Below are 16,312 nucleotides of genomic sequence, written 5' to 3' on the forward strand. Positions count from 1 at the left end.
ATTGAGGTTCAATGGATGGCATTTAAAGGAGCACATGCATTTGGGACGTTCATGCAAGAGGGAGTTGCTAAAAGTTCATGTATTTGAAGATTCATGGATCATATTTATGGGGGGAAAATACATGGGACGTTTCATGCATGATTCATGCATTTTCAAGATGACCATTCAAGTATTTTAGGCACATTAATGCCTCATTCAGCCAAGGGAGATGTAGGATCATTAAAGAGCTGCACATTCATGGAATTATGGAGATTCTTCAAGGCTAAGGATGCATGAATGCATCAGGTGAAGCATCATGATGGTTCGGCCAATTCATGTACCATCTTCAAGCATGAACTGGATTTTAATGCTATTTGTGTGAACATGTTAAATACCTGTGTGAACAGAATTTAAGTTAGTGTGAACAACATAGATGCCGAATATCAATAGGCATTTTAGGCTTATAAATAGCTTACTTGTTTATTGTAAAAGGTTACAGAATTAGATCAATTAAACTTAATAGAACTTTTGTTCTTGTGAGGTTACCTCCTCTCTTCTTTCGTTCGAGTCTCGAAGCGACTTATCTAGCTTGCTAGTGGTGTCAATCCGAACTCCATTGAACTTATCACCGAATCGGTGTGGCGTTCAACCATATTTTTATACCTTTGGTTCTTACCTCTATATAGGTATTGGGTCAAGGTTCGCTTCTATCCTTCCACAAATTTCACCTTAAGCAATATAAGACTCGGGCAATACTTTTTAGTATTGAACATTCTTGACGTTTAAGTTTTATTTTCCATCTCCATCAATTACCTTTTTCTAACCTACCTTGTTTCTATTCTAAACCGAATTTATCAACACCAAACCACTCATCTAAACCCTCTCAAAGCTTCCGCAACCCTTAGCCTAAATCACCCAATTTTGACAACTCCAACTACTCCTCGTAGACGATCGGGCAACTTTGTGAAACGACTCGATTAACCTGGGCCGGATCACATCATTTGGTATCAGAGCTACTAAAACGAGGAGCACCGACATTCGTAATAAGGCCGCAAGTAGGTTCGAAACGTGAAAAAAAAATCAAAAAAAAAATTTGAGTTGTAATTTAATTTTTTTCCCTTGTATTTAGCTTACTATTGTATTGGAGTAACAAAAAAAATCAAAAAAAAATTCGAAAAAAAAATTGATTGAAAAAAAATTCAAAAAAACAGTGAAAAAAAATCGAGCAAAAAAAAAAGGTGAGCAAAAAAAATCAAGTTAAAAAAAAAGTGAAAAGTCTTGCGAGTTTTTATTTTTATTTTCTCTCTTATTTGCTCCGATCATCAAGTTTCCCTTCCTACCATTATTTACCCATCCCAACGCCACACTTAGCCTTGATTTTATTTTGTTTAGCCTACCCTACACCCTCATCATTCCTTTGTAACCTATTTTGAAACCGACCCTCAAGCAGCAAATTAAGTCTATCGAGACGAATTACGAAATTGTGAGACGAGGTCGAGAGGTAAAAGGCACGTGTGTTTTACATCAAAAAAAAAGCCTAGAAGAGTGTAAACACGAGTGCGAGTGAAAATCATTATTTCTTTGTGAGAGATTGGTGAGGATTTTGAATTGGTGAGGTTCATTTACTATTTATTCTATCTTTCGATTTTCTAACATTTTCTTGAATCATGTCTCAAGAAGAATTCTCTACCGATGAATTTCAATACTTGGTGAACGAGATGGGCCGAATATTGGAGGAAAAACTAAGCCCATTAAAAAGACGTTTGGACCGAGTGGAGGAAAAAGCCCGACGGAAGCAAACTACACCGAGTCGAGAAATAGAGTTAAGTTCATCACGACGACATTATTCGAGAAGAGACACATATCAAGACTCCTATTCAACAAGGCTTTCGAGACTGCGAGAAGAAAACTTCGAGTCAAAAATCACTCGAGATGAGCGAGAAAGGACGAGCTATTCCTCGTATGCTTCAAAGAAGTCCTTCCCAAAGGATTGTTCTCGAAGAAATGGACGAGAAGCTTATGAAAATATTTTCTCTTTCTTTGAGCCAAATGATTATCTCTTTGATTCTTTCGTGTCATCCGCACATTGTAGTGAAAAAGAAAAAGAAATAAAAATAGTGAGTGAAAAAGAAAATGAAGAAAAGAAAATTGAAAAAGAAATTGAGATTGAGAAAAAAATTGAAAAAGAAAAAGATGTTGAAGAAGAAACGAGAGAAAATGAAGATAGTGAGCGAGAACAAGAAAAGGAGAACGAAATTTTAACTAACCCCCGTGATGTTTGTTTTTGTTCTGTTCCTTCTTTTCAGGTTCCGACAAATCTTTGTGACGAATATCAACTTCAATATCTTCCTAACGAGCGACGTTTTTGCATGACCAAAAAAGGTAAGGATGAAGTTGAAATCAAACCACACGAGCTTGAAGGTAAGCGAGGTAAGGAAGTTTTAAAAACCGAGTCATGGCCATCAAGTTTGAAAGTTGTTGAAAATGACTTTGTTTTAAAAAAATTCTCTTATTTTCATTCGATTAATTTCTATTCTTTGAATGTGGTTGATGTTGTTCGGTACGAACGACAAACTAAAGATTTGGTTTTGCATGATGACGGTATTTCACGAAAGGCGATTAAATTCTTCATTTGTGACAATTTTGTGCACCAATTAACGCTTTGTGGAAAATCCATGAATTTGTGCAAGTATGAATTGATGAATGTAAAAAGTTTTAATTGTTTGTCCCTGTGTATGCAAAAATCCCATTGGTTTAACGTGTTTGGTTTAATGAAATTTTTGCTACATTTTGGCATGAATACTCAAAATCAAGCTTTTAAACCCGGAATCTATTTTGGTTCGTTTTATGGGAAAGTCAAGCTTCATCAATTTTGTGTGAACAATTTCTATTGTTTTGATAATGGGGTGTTGAATAAGGAACTGAGGTATGAAAAATTTGATTTCAATTTAAATTCATTCCTTAATCCATTTTTGTGGTTGTATTTGAAGTTCGCATTTCATTTCGTTAAGGTTAATTCAGCCACAGAGATTCGACTAGACTACATTTCCGAGGAGAGAAGGTTCATTTTGGCTAAAAAAGGTAATGTTCTCAACGATCCTAGTTCGCCTATGCCAAAAGGTAAGCAAGGTATGAATGTTGAAAATTTAAAAGCACCTCTGCCTTATTCGATTGTTGATGGAAACCTTGTTGATGATTTGTCCTTTAAAAATGATCTGAATTTTGATGTGGTTACTTGCCATTCTTTGATTGATGATATCATATTTGCGTGGAATGATGGCAAGAAGAATAACGTTTTATGAAATTGTGATGCTGATGAGTTTGTTATTGAAATAATAAATATTCGGCATTTGCAAGATAAGAAAACATATAAGCCTTTCCATCAGCTTGATTTGAGTAAAAATGTGCACTCATTGATCTTTTATGAGAAACTACTTTGTCTAAACAAGAATGTACGTATGAGATTTGAGATGCATGAATGCTTGAAAACATGCATGTCTTTGATTTGTTTGTTTGATACGAGGATGACATGTAAAATGGTTAGTGCATTTGAATTTGAAGATGGTGTCTCAAATCTGCCTTGCTATATAAATTCTGCATGTTTAAGTAAGATTGATCAAGTGGAACTTAGATTACATGATCATTTGGAGGACTCCTTGATAAATTTTGATTATAAATTTGATTTGATTCTGATGCATCCTTTATTACCAAGTATGGAAAACCATTGTGAACAGGTAAGATCCACTTCTACATTTGATCCCGGCATTGGATTATGCATTCTAATTTTGAATAAGATTCTGAAAAGATCGTTTGAGTTTATAAATTTTAGTGTCACTAATTCGTTCCATTTCTATGTAGGTGACACTTTGGAATGGTTTCCTCCTAAAGAGGGAGGGCATGGAACTAAATCATTTTCTTTTCAAACCATTTGTGGTTCCTGGAGTTTTAAAAACAATACTTTTCGAATCATGAACAAAAGGGCTTGTGATCTCGAAAAATTTTTCGCGAGCAAGTGGCCCGATTTGAGGACAAATCGTCTTCAAGAGGGAGGGTATGATGTGATCTCAATCGCATCATGTTGTGGCACCACTCGTTGCTATCATGATTGGCCTAAACACGAGGGCCCCAAGTGCAAGATGAAGCTCAATCTCAGCTCAACAAGCTCAATCTTAGTTTTTCCCAGCTCGATTTAGCTCACATGAGCTTAATTTAGCTTACTTTAGCTCGTTTGAGCTTGGCTTAAGTTTATTTCAACTCATTTATTTTAATGTCTGAATAAATTAAGTAATTTATTAATTTAGCTTAAATTACTACAGCTCATAATTATGTTTTGACTTATTACATGTTTTAAATGTGTCTTGGCCGAATTTAATATGTCTTGTTAAGACTTTATTAAATTTGTCTAATTTAATTTATGTTTAATTAGTGTGTCTAAATTATATTAATGTTTGTTCAGCTAAATTTTATGTGATTTAATTTTGGTTCATGTGTTTTTGTAGGTGAGCTGAATTTGGAGAGTAATTAAACAAGGTTCATGCATGATAGGTTCAATGTATGGGAGTGTGCATGCACAATTGAGGTTCAATGGATGGCATTTAAAGGAGCACATGCATTTGGGACGTTCATGCAAGAGGGAGTTGCTAAAAGTTCATGTATTTGAAGATTCATGGATCATATTTATGGGGGGAAAATACATGGGACGTTTCATGCATGATTCATGCATTTTCAAGATGACCATTCAAGTATTTTAGGCACATTAATGCCTCATTCAGCCAAGGGAGATGTAGGATCATTAAAGAGCTGCACATTCATGGAATTATGGAGATTCTTCAAGGCTAAGGATGCATGAATGCATCAGGTGAAGCATCATGATGGTTCGGCCAATTCATGTACCATCTTCAAGCATGAACTGGATTTTAATGCTATTTGTGTGAACATGTTAAATACCTGTGTGAACAGAATTTAAGTTAGTGTGAACAACATAGATGCCGAATATCAATAGGCATTTTAGGCTTATAAATAGCTTACTTGTTTATTGTAAAAGGTTACAGAATTAGATCAATTAAACTTAATAGAACTTTTGTTCTTGTGAGGTTACCTCCTCTCTTCTTTCGTTCGAGTCTCGAAGCGACTTATCTAGCTTGCTAGTGGTGTCAATCCGAACTCCATTGAACTTATCACCGAATCGGTGTGGCGTTCAACCATATTTTTATACCTTTGGTTCTTACCTCTATATAGGTATTGGGTCAAGGTTCGCTTCTATCCTTCCACAAATTTCACCTTAAGCAATATAAGACTCGGGCAATACTTTTTAGTATTGAACATTCTTGACGTTTAAGTTTTATTTTCCATCTCCATCAATTACCTTTTCTAACCTACCTTGTTTCTATTCTAAACCGAATTTATCAACACCAAACCACTCATCTAAACCCTCTCAAAGCTTCCGCAACCCTTAGCCTAAATCACCCAATTTTGACAACTCCAACTACTCCTCGTAGACGATCGGGCAACTTTGTGAAACGACTCGATTAACCTGGGCCGGATCACATCAATTTTCTTGAATCATGTCTCAAGAAGAATTCTCTACCGATGAATTTCAATACTTGGTGAACGAGATGGGCCGAATATTGGAGGAAAAACTAAGCCCATTAAAAAGATGTTTGGACCGAGTGGAGGAAAAAGCCCGACGGAAGCAAACTCCACCCAGTCGAGAAATAGAGTTAAGTTCATCACGACGACATTATTCGAGAAGAGACACATATCAAGACTCCTATTCAACAAGGCTTTCGAGACCGCGAGAAGAAAACTTCGAGTCAAAAATCACTCGAGATGAGCGAGAAAGGACGAGCTATTCCTCGTATGCTTCAAAGAAGTCCTTCCCAAAGGATTGTTCTCGAAGAAATGGACGAGAAGCTTATGAAAATATTTTCTCTTTCTTTGAGCCAAATGATTATCTCTTTGATTCTTTCGTGTCATCCACACATTGTAGTGAAAAAGAAAAAGAAATCAAAATAGTGAGTGAAAAAGAAAATGAAGAAAAGAAAATTGAAAAAGAAATTGAGATTGAGACAAAAATTGAAAAAGAAAAAGATGTTGAAGAAGAAACGAGAGAAAATGAAGATAGTGAGCGAGAACAAGAAAAGGAGAACGAAATTTTAACTAACCCTCGTGATGTTTGTTTTTGTTCTGTTCCTTCTTTTCAGTTTCCGACAAATCTCTGTGACGAATATCAACTTCAATATCTTCCTAACGAGCGACGTTTTTGCATGACCAAAAAAGGTAAGGATGAAGTTGAAATCAAACCACACGAGCTTGAAGGTAAGCAAGGTAAGGAATTTTTAAAAACCGAGTCATGGCCACCAAGTTTGAAAGTTGTTGAAAATGACTTTGTTTTAAAAAAATTCTCTTATTTTCATTCAATTAATTGCTATTCTTTGAATGTGGTTGATGTTATTCGGTACGAACGACAAATTAAAGATTTGGTTTTGCATGATTTCGGGTTTTCACGAAAAGCGATTCAATTTTTCAAATATGATAATTTTGTGCATCCATTATTGTCATGTGACAAATCCATGAATTTGTGCAAGTTTGATTTGATGAATATAAAGAGATTTGAATGTTTGTATCTATGGACACGAAAACCCTTTTGGTTTGACATGTTTGATTTACTAAAACACTTTGGCGTAAGTAATCAAACTCGTGTGTTCAAACCTGGAATTTATCGTTTTAGGTTGATATGTGCGGAACTCAAGCATCCTAAATTTTATGCGACAAATTTATGTCTGTTTGATGTTTGGCCTCTGAAATTTAAAGACTCTGTTTATAATTTAAATTGTTCTTTGATCATTTTATGTGGCTGTACATGAAATTCATTTTTCATTTCGAAAAGGTAAGATCAACTCATGTTTTTGAACCTGGTATCGTTACATATGTTCAATATGTGAATAGTGTTTTAGCCTGTTCCTTTGAGTTCAATGTCTATGGAGACATTACCCTCTTTCAGCATTATGAACCCAACATTTCGAAAAGTGCAAGTTGCCTTTGTGTTTACCCTTCGTTTCAGGTTTTTCAAGGATTGTGTAATAAGCTTCGACTTCAATACCTTCTCAAGGAGAAAAGGTTCACTTTGATTGAAAAAGGTAAAATTGATTCTCAATTTTCCACTCCTAAAGGTGAATCAGGTATGAATTCTGATGTTATGCGACCATCTTTTCTTAAGTCGAATGTAACTAAAATTTTTTAAGACACATTGATTGCTGAAAATCACTTGAATCCTGTTGTGGTTAATTATTTGATTTTGCTTGATGATGATAAATCCATTTTGAATAATGATAAGACGATTTTTCTCTTTGGAAAATGTGATGAATTCATTGTTGAGAACATAACCAAACGACAATTGCGAGTGCCAAACATGCGAAATCATGAATCATATGAAACTTTTCATTTGTGTGTTTGTGATGAAGATTTAAATTTCTTGTTCCATTACTCGCATTCCATTTACTTGAACAATGACTTGTGGAAGCAAATTGAAAGGTTTGAATGCTTAAAAACATATTTGTCTTTGTCTCGACCATTTGATGAGTTATGGATATGAAAGGAGTTTTGTCCATATGATTGTAAGAATGATGTTTTAAGTTTGCCTTTTTACATAACTCATACTTGTCTTGTTATGACCATGCATGATCCACATAGTTGTTCTGATCATTTCTTGATGATTAATGGTTGTCTATTTTCATTGATTCATTTGCCATCTCTAATGCCGAATATTGTGAGTTCTTTTGCAAAGGCTTATGAACAACTAATTGTTCCAATCATTCAAGGAGAGTTCCAAAAGACGGATTATTTTCTAGAGAATAAACAGCTCGACTTGAGGACAAGTCATTTTGAAGAAGGGGGGAATGATGTGACCACGCCCCAAGCCCCATCAAGTCCTCGTCTTGATTCCCTCGAGCTTCCAAAGGGACCAATGACCCGAGCTAGGTCCAAGCGATTTCATGAAGTTGTTTCAGCTTTGTTGTTTAAGTTTTGGAAGGAGAATCAGCTTGTTGAAGATGAGGAAGCTCGATCCAACTCCTCGAAGAAACCATGCACCTTAGTGCAAGCTAATTTCAGCTCCATTTTAGCTTTACTAGCTCGTTTCAACTCCGACCAGCTCAATTGAGCTCATTTCAGCTCAATCGAGCTCAATTTAGCTACAATTCAGCTCATTTATTTTATTGGTTGAATAATTAAAGTATTTTATTAACTTAGTTTAAGTTATTACAGCTCATAATTATGTTTTGATTTATTTCATGTTTTTAAAGTTGTCTTAGCCGAATTTAATATGTTTAGCTTAAGACTTTATTTTTGTCTATTTTAAATTTATGTGTTAATTAATATATCTATTTTAATTAATTTGTTCATGTTTCATGTAGGTACAGCCGAATGTGGAGATTCATTCAAGCTAGGTGCATGAACGTCTACTTACAATGCATGATGTGGGAACACAATTAAAGATGATTCATGAATGGGCTGGTTCAATGAACGTAAGGATGATGCATGAATGATTTAATACAATGAATGGAAGAATGCATGAATGTTCACTTACATGCATCGGTTGCTGTCCATTGATCTCCTAAGTACCTATTCGGCCAAAAGGCATCTCTTGGAGTGTCCATTCACACCTTGGCCGAACCTAGACATGTCCATTGCTCTCCCATACATTCACCAAGCCTTCAAGTTCATTTCCTTAGCCATGAAGCTGCCCATTGAAGTACCATTCAGCTGAATTTGGACATAGCCTTTAAAGATACATTTCTAGATTAGTTTAATTCAATTAAAGCCGAATTTACTTAGTCTATTTGGCTATCTAATGTAATCTATAAATAGTTCTTTTCTCTTTGTAAAAAGGTTAAGAATTTGATTATTTAAAACTTGATTGTGAGGTTTCCTCCTATCCTATTTCGTACGAGTCTCGTTCTGACTTATCTAGCTCGCTAGTGGCGTCAACCCGACTTCTTGAACTTATCACCATCCTGGTGTGGCGTTCATCCACCTTTTTATACCTTTGGTTCCTACCTCTCTATAGGTAACGGGTCAAGGTCCATCTTCGACAATCCATTTAATCCACCTTGAGCAATATAAGTCCCGGGGCAATACTTCATATAGAATTGAATCGTTCTTCGCTTGAGTTCTATTTTTCCATTCCATTTTCACTATTAAATTATAAACAATATTTCTTTATTTCACCGAGCCTATCAAACATCTATCCAAACCATCTTTTGAACCCATTTTCTCAACTTCCGCTATAAAAAATCATCTAACTCCATCTATCTACAAATTCGAACAAACTTCTCGTCGACGATCGGGCATCTTAAGTGAACCCGACTCCATCAACCGAGCCGGATCACATCAGGTTTTGTAAAAAGATATTATAGTTGGGTAAAATCTAGGATAGTCGGTGGAATGGATAAATGAGCTTAAACACCAGAAACGATTCAACACTAAAAAGTGTCACCCCGATTTCTATTCGGTTCAAGGTGGGATTACGGAGTTGTAGAAGGGTTGAACGCCACACCAAAGCAAGGTGATAAGTTCAAAAGAGAACGATAGATGCCACTAGCACGCTAGATAAGTCAGATCGAAACTCGTACGAATTTAGAGAGGAGAAAACTCACTCTTTGAACAAAGTTCATTCAAATGATCAAAAGTCAAAAGTCCTTTACAAATGAAATCAACAAACTATTTATACTAGTTTCTTATGCTAACCGAATAGTCCATTCATGAACTTAATGATTAAGTAATGAACCTAAATTAAGACATGAACCTTCTAGAAAAATGACCAATGGTGTCCTTGTCCATGTTCGGCCGAATGGGAGATGAATGGGCAGCTTCATGTATGAGCAAACTTTGGAAGCCAATGGGATTGTCTAGGTTCGGCCATGGGATGCATGAAACTCCCAAAGGGTGTCTCTTGGCCGAATAGGTGCTTAGGAAACTCCAAGGGTCCTCCCACATGCATCGATTGTACATGGAACTTGGAAGGGGCCTTGAACCTAGCCATACATGCACTTGCATTGATTACCCCCCATTCATGCATGTGTGCCGTCCAAGGGAGATGCACATTTCAATATGCATTAACCTTCCATGTACATGAATGTATGTCCTCCAAACATTGAACCGGTCCATGCATGTATCCTCCCGTTCAATTAACTTTCCAAATTCAACTCACCTACAAAAACACATGAACCAAAATTAAATCACATAAAATTCAGCTGAACAAGCATTAATATAATTTAGACACACTAATTAAACATAAATTAAATTAGACAAATTTAATAAAGTCTTAACAAGACATATTAAATTCGGCCAAGACATATTTAAAACATGTAATAAGTCAAAACATAATTATAAGCTGTAGTAATTTAAGCTAAATTAATAAATTACTTAATTTATTCAGACATTAAAATAAATGAGTTGAAATAAACTTAAGCCAAGCTCAAACGAGCTAAAGTAAGCTAAATTGAGCTCAAACGAGCTAAATTAAGCTCATGTGAGCTAAATCGAGCTGGGAAAAACTAAGATTGAGCTTGTTGAGCTGAGATTGAGCTTCATCTTGCACTTAGGGCCCTCGTGTTTAGGCCAATCATGATAGCAACGAGTGGTGCCACAACATGATGCGATTGAGATCACATCACTTGGAATCTTCTTATTGGGCCTTGCCCTCAAGAATTTGGGCTTGTGATCCATCTCCTACCGAAATTGAATCGTTGATGCTCGTAATGGAGATCCAATGCGCTTTGGCTGCAAGATTTGGTGTCTTGGACCAGGATTCCCAATATTTGAAATCTTGATTTTCCCTTTCTTTTGTGTACGCATCTAAGGCCTTACTAACAAACTCCTGGATGGTCCCATTTTGTTTGGAACGCATTTGTCTGGCCTTTGATCTCGTATCACGAGCCCAAATTCTTGAAGGCGAGGCCCAATAACCAAAATCCAGCCCAATCAAGAAATTTCTTCATACTTAGTTGAAAATCAGGCCAAAATGTCAAAGGGCCCAATTTGTAAACATCTTACTTGTTTAATTTAATTTTTTAATCTTTAGGAGCATTACATGTAAAATTCGGCCCAAAACAGCCCATATAAGTGCATGGCCGAATTTACCTTGTTATTTTATTAATTAGGTTTAATTTTTTATTAGTTACTTGTGAGATTAGGATTTGTTGGAGGCCTATATAAGCATTGGCCAGCCACCCTTTGTAAAAACATCTTATTATCATTCAATATATTAAATTTTAGTTTGTTAGAGTGCAGAATTTTCTTTGGGGTTTTCTCCAAGAATTCTCTCTTGAGCTTTCTTTAGAAGTTGTTTTAACAATCTTTTGATTGTGGGAGCCATCTTCAACCTTCTTCTTGCCATCGATATTCTTTGGAGGGCGATTAGAGCCGTTTGAAGAGATTTGTGAAATCTTTCGGGATTTCAAGGATCTTTAGGACTTATCCTTTAATTTTTGCTGTTCAATTTCTTTTCTTTATTTCTGTTGATGCCGAATCTATATCTAATATTTTGCTGTTCTTGTTTGTTTTCCAGCATTGATTAAACTCAAGATCTCATCGTTTAAGTTGTTCTCCTATTGGCAGCACCCATTCGAACCCAAAAATCCCCAATTCTTAGGGTTTGGCCGATTGGATTTCTTTCAATTTGGGAATCAATTGATTGCTGGAAATTGGGCATTCTTGGCCGAATCAATCCCTTGGCAGATTCGCATCTTTTCTTTCTTCTCAATTTCGTTTGATTCATCGATTCTATTTCTTTTCTTCTTGCTGCTCTTTTAATTGAATTTGGGAATTTTAAATTCAAATCTGATTCGGTTTAATCTTGTTCTTTGTTTTTGATTTCAGATCTGTTCGTCTAGGATCTTTCGTAGGAGTTTCTCGTGACTTGGCAACTCGATCTTGGTCCGCGTGCGTCCCTTTATCAGAATGGAAGAATGCATGAATATTCACTTACATGCATCGGTTGCTATCCATTGATCTCCTAAGTACCTATTCGACCAAAAGGCATCTATTAGAGTGTCCATTCACACCTTGGCCGAACCTAGACATGTCCATTGCTCTCCCATACATTCACCAAGCCTTCAAGTTCATTTCCTTAGCCATGAAGCTGCCCATTGAAGTACCATTCAACCGAATTTGGACATAGCCTTTAAAGATACATTTCTAGATTAGTTTAATTCAATTAAAGCCGAATTTACTTAGTCTATTTGGCTATCTAATGTAATCTATAAATAGTTCTTTTCTCTTTGTAAAAAGGTTAGACAATTCTGATTATTAAACTTGATTGTGAGGTTTCCTCCTATCCTATTTCGTACGAGTCTCGTTCTGACTTATCTAGCTCGCTAGTGGCGTCAACCCGACTCCTTGAACTTATCACCATTCTGGTGTGGCGTTCATCCACCTTTTTATACCTTTGGTTCCTACCTCTCTATAGGTAACGGGTCAAGGTCCATCTTCGACTTCCATTAAACCCACCTTAAGCAATATAAGTCCCGGGGCAATACTTTACATGGTATTGAATCGTTCTTCGCTTGAGTTCAATTTCCATTCCATTTTATCTATCTACTTAAACTTTATTTTCTTTGTTAAACCGAACCTATCCATTCTCCAAACCAAGCCATTTTTGAACCCTTTTAATTACTTCCGCTTAAAACAACTCCATAAAGTTATCTCCATTCGACATCAACCAATACTTCTTGTCGACGATCGGGCAACTTAAGTGAACTCGACTCCATCAACCGAGCCAGATCACATCATTTGGTATCAGAGCTACTAAAACGAGGAGTGCCGACATTCGTATCAAGCTCGGAGTAGTTTCGTAACGTAAAAAAAGTCAAAAAAAATTTTGTTGGAATTTAATTTAATTTTTTTTCTTCCTTGTATTTAGTTTACTATTGTATTGGATTTAAAAAAAAGAAGAATAAATTCGAAAAAAAAAATTAAAAAAAGAAAAAAAAAGTGACAAAAAAAATCGAGTTAAAAGAAAAAAAGAAAAAAAAAGTGAAAAGTCTTGCGAGTTTTTATCATTATCACTTATTACTCCGATCATCAAGTTTCCCTTCCTACCATTATTTACCCATCCCAACGCCACATTTTAAACCAATTTTTTTCTTTGTTCAGCCTACCTTACACCTGACATTATCCCTTGTAACCCATTTTGAAACCGACCCTCAAGCAGCAAATTAAGTCTATCGAGACAAATCACGAAATTGAGAGAAGAGGTCGAGTGGTAAAAGGCAAGAGTGAAATACATCAAAAGAAAAAGCCAAAAATTGAGTCTAAACACGAGTGCGAGTGAAAATCATTATTTCTTTGTGAGAGATTGGTGAGGATTTTGAATTGGTGAGGTTCATTTACTATTTATTCTATCTTTCGATTTTCAAACATTTTCTTGAATCATGTCTCAAGAAGAATTCTCTACCGATGAATTTCAATACTTGGTGAACGAGATGGGCTGAATATTGGATGAAAAACTAAGCCCATTAAAAAGACGTTTGGACCGAGTGGAGGAAAAAGCTCGACGGAAGCAAACTCCACCGAGTCGAGAATTAGAGTCAAGTTCGTCACGACGATATTATTCGAGAAGAGACACATATCAAGACTCCTATTCAACAAGGCTTTCGAGACCACGAGAAGAAAACTTCGAGTCAAAAATCACTCGAGATGAGCGAGAAAGGACGAGCTATTCCTCGTATGCTTCAAAGAAGTCCTTCCCAAAGGATTGTTCCCGAAGAAATGGACGAGAAGTTTATGAAAATATTTTCTCTTTCTTTGAGCCAAATGATTATCTCTTTGATTCTTTCGTGTCATCCGCACATTGTAATGAAAAAGAAAAAGAAATCAAAATAGTGAGAGAAAAAGAAAATGAAGAAAAGAAAATTGAAAAAGAAATTGAGATTGAGAAAAAATTGAAAAAGAAAAAGATGTTGAAGAATAAATGAGAGAAAATGAAGATAGTGAGCGAGAACAAGAAAAAGAGAACGAAATTTTAACTAACCTCCGTGATGTTTGTTTTTGTTCTGTTCCTTCTTTTCAGGTTCCGAAAAATCTCAGTGACGAATATCAACTTCAATATCTTCCTAACGAGCGACGTTTTTGCATGACCGAAAAAGGTAAGGATGAAGTTGAAATTGAACCACACGAGCTTGAAGGTAAGCGAGGTAAGGAATTTTTAAAAATCGAGTCATGGCCACCAAGTTTGAAAGTTGTTGAAAATGACTTTGTTTTAAAAAAATTCTCTTATTTTCATTCAATTAATTGCTATTCTTTGAATGTGGTTGATGTTATTCGGTACGAACGACAAACTAAAGATTTGGTTTTGCATGATGTCGGGTTTTCACGAAAAGCGATTCAATTTTTCAAATATGATAATTTTGTGCATCCATTATTGTCATGTGACAAATCCATGAATTTGTGCAAGTTTGATTTGATGAATATAAAGAGATTTGAATGTTTGTATCTATGGACATGAAAACCCTTTTGGTTTGACATGTTTGATTTACTAAAACACTTTGGCGTAAGTAATCAAACTCGTGTGTTCAAACCTGGAATTTATCGTTTTAGGTTGATATGGCGGAACTCAAGCATCTTAAATTTTTTGCAACAAATTTATGTCTGTTTGATGTTTGGCCTCTGAAATTTAAAGACTCTGTTTATAGTTTAAAATTGTTCTTTGATCATTTTATGTGGCTGTACATGAAATTCATTTTTCATTTCAAAAAGGTAAGATCAACTCATGTTTTTGAACCTGGTATCGTTACATATGTTCAATATGTGAATAGTGTTTTAGCCTGTTCCTTTGAGTTCAACGTCTATGGAGACATTACCCTCTTTCAGCATTATGAACCCAACACTTCGAAAAGTGCAAGTTGCCTTTGTGTTTACCCTTCATTTCAGGTTTTTCAAGGATTGTGTAATGATGTTTGACTTCAATACCTTCTCAAGGAGAAAAGGTTCACTTTGATTGAAAAAGGTAAAATTGATTCTCAATTTTCCATTCCTAAAGGTGAACCAGGTATGAATTCTGATGTTATGCGACCATCTTTTCTTAAGTCGAATGTAACTAAAATTTTTGAAGACACATTGATTGCTGAAAATCGCTTGAATCCTGTTGTGGTTAATTATTTGATTTTGCTTGATGATGATAAATCCATTTTGAGTAATGATAAGATGATTTTTCTCTTTGGAAAATGTGATGAATTCATTGTTGAGAACAAAACCAAACGACAATTGCGAGTGCCAAACATGCGAAATCATGAATCATATGAAACTTTTCATTTGTGTGTTTGTGATGAAGATTTAAATTTCATGTCTCCTTACTTGCATTCCATTTACTTGAACAATGACTTGTGGAAGCAAATTGAAAAGTTCGAATGCTTGAAAACATATTTGTTTTCGTCTCGACCATTTGATGAGTTATGGATATGGAAGGAGTTTTGTTCATGTTATTTTAAGAATGATGTTTTAAAACTGCCTTTTTACATGACTCATACTTGTCTTGATACGACTATGCATGATCCACATATTTGTTTTGATCGTTTCTTGATGATTAATGGTTGTCTATTTTCATTGATTCATTTGCCATCTTTAATGTCGAATATTGTAAGTTCTTTTGCAATGGCTTATGAACGACTAATTGTTCCATTCATTCAAGGAGAGTTGCATAAGACGGATTATTTTCTGGAGAATAAACAGCTCGACTTGAGGACAAGTCGTTTTGAAGAAGGGGGGATGATGTGACCACGCCCCAAGCCCCATCAAGTCCTCGTCTTGATTCCCTCGAGCTTCCAAAGGGACCAATGAACCGAGCTAGGTCCAAGCGATTTCATGAACTTGTTTCAGCTTTATTGTTCAAGTTTTGGAAGGAGAATCAGCTCGTTGAAGATGGGGAAGCTCGATCCAACTCCTTGAAGAAACCATGCACCTTAGTGCAAGCTAATTTCAACTCAATTCCATCTCCCTTAGCTCAATTCGACTTTAATCAGCTCACTTGAGCTCAATTCCACCTATTTGAGCTCAATTTAGCTTCTTTCTAGCTCGTTAATTTTATTATTTGAATAATTTGAGTGATAGTTTTATTTTAATTATTTTTACTACAGCTCATAACCGGATTTTCTAGCTCAATTCAGCTCATCAAGAATTTCAACTATCATTGAGCTAGCCGAATTTATTATTAATTATATTTTATTTATGTCTTTATTTTAATTTGTTAAATATGTCTTGATATTATTTAATTTAAGCTGAATGTACCTTGAATCTAATTTGTTTATATCTTTTGTAGGTACATCCACATGTGGGA

This window comes from Gossypium hirsutum, chromosome D08, assembly GCF_007990345.1.
Source record: "Gossypium hirsutum isolate 1008001.06 chromosome D08, Gossypium_hirsutum_v2.1, whole genome shotgun sequence".
NCBI classification, from domain to species: Eukaryota; Viridiplantae; Streptophyta; class Magnoliopsida; order Malvales; family Malvaceae; genus Gossypium; species Gossypium hirsutum.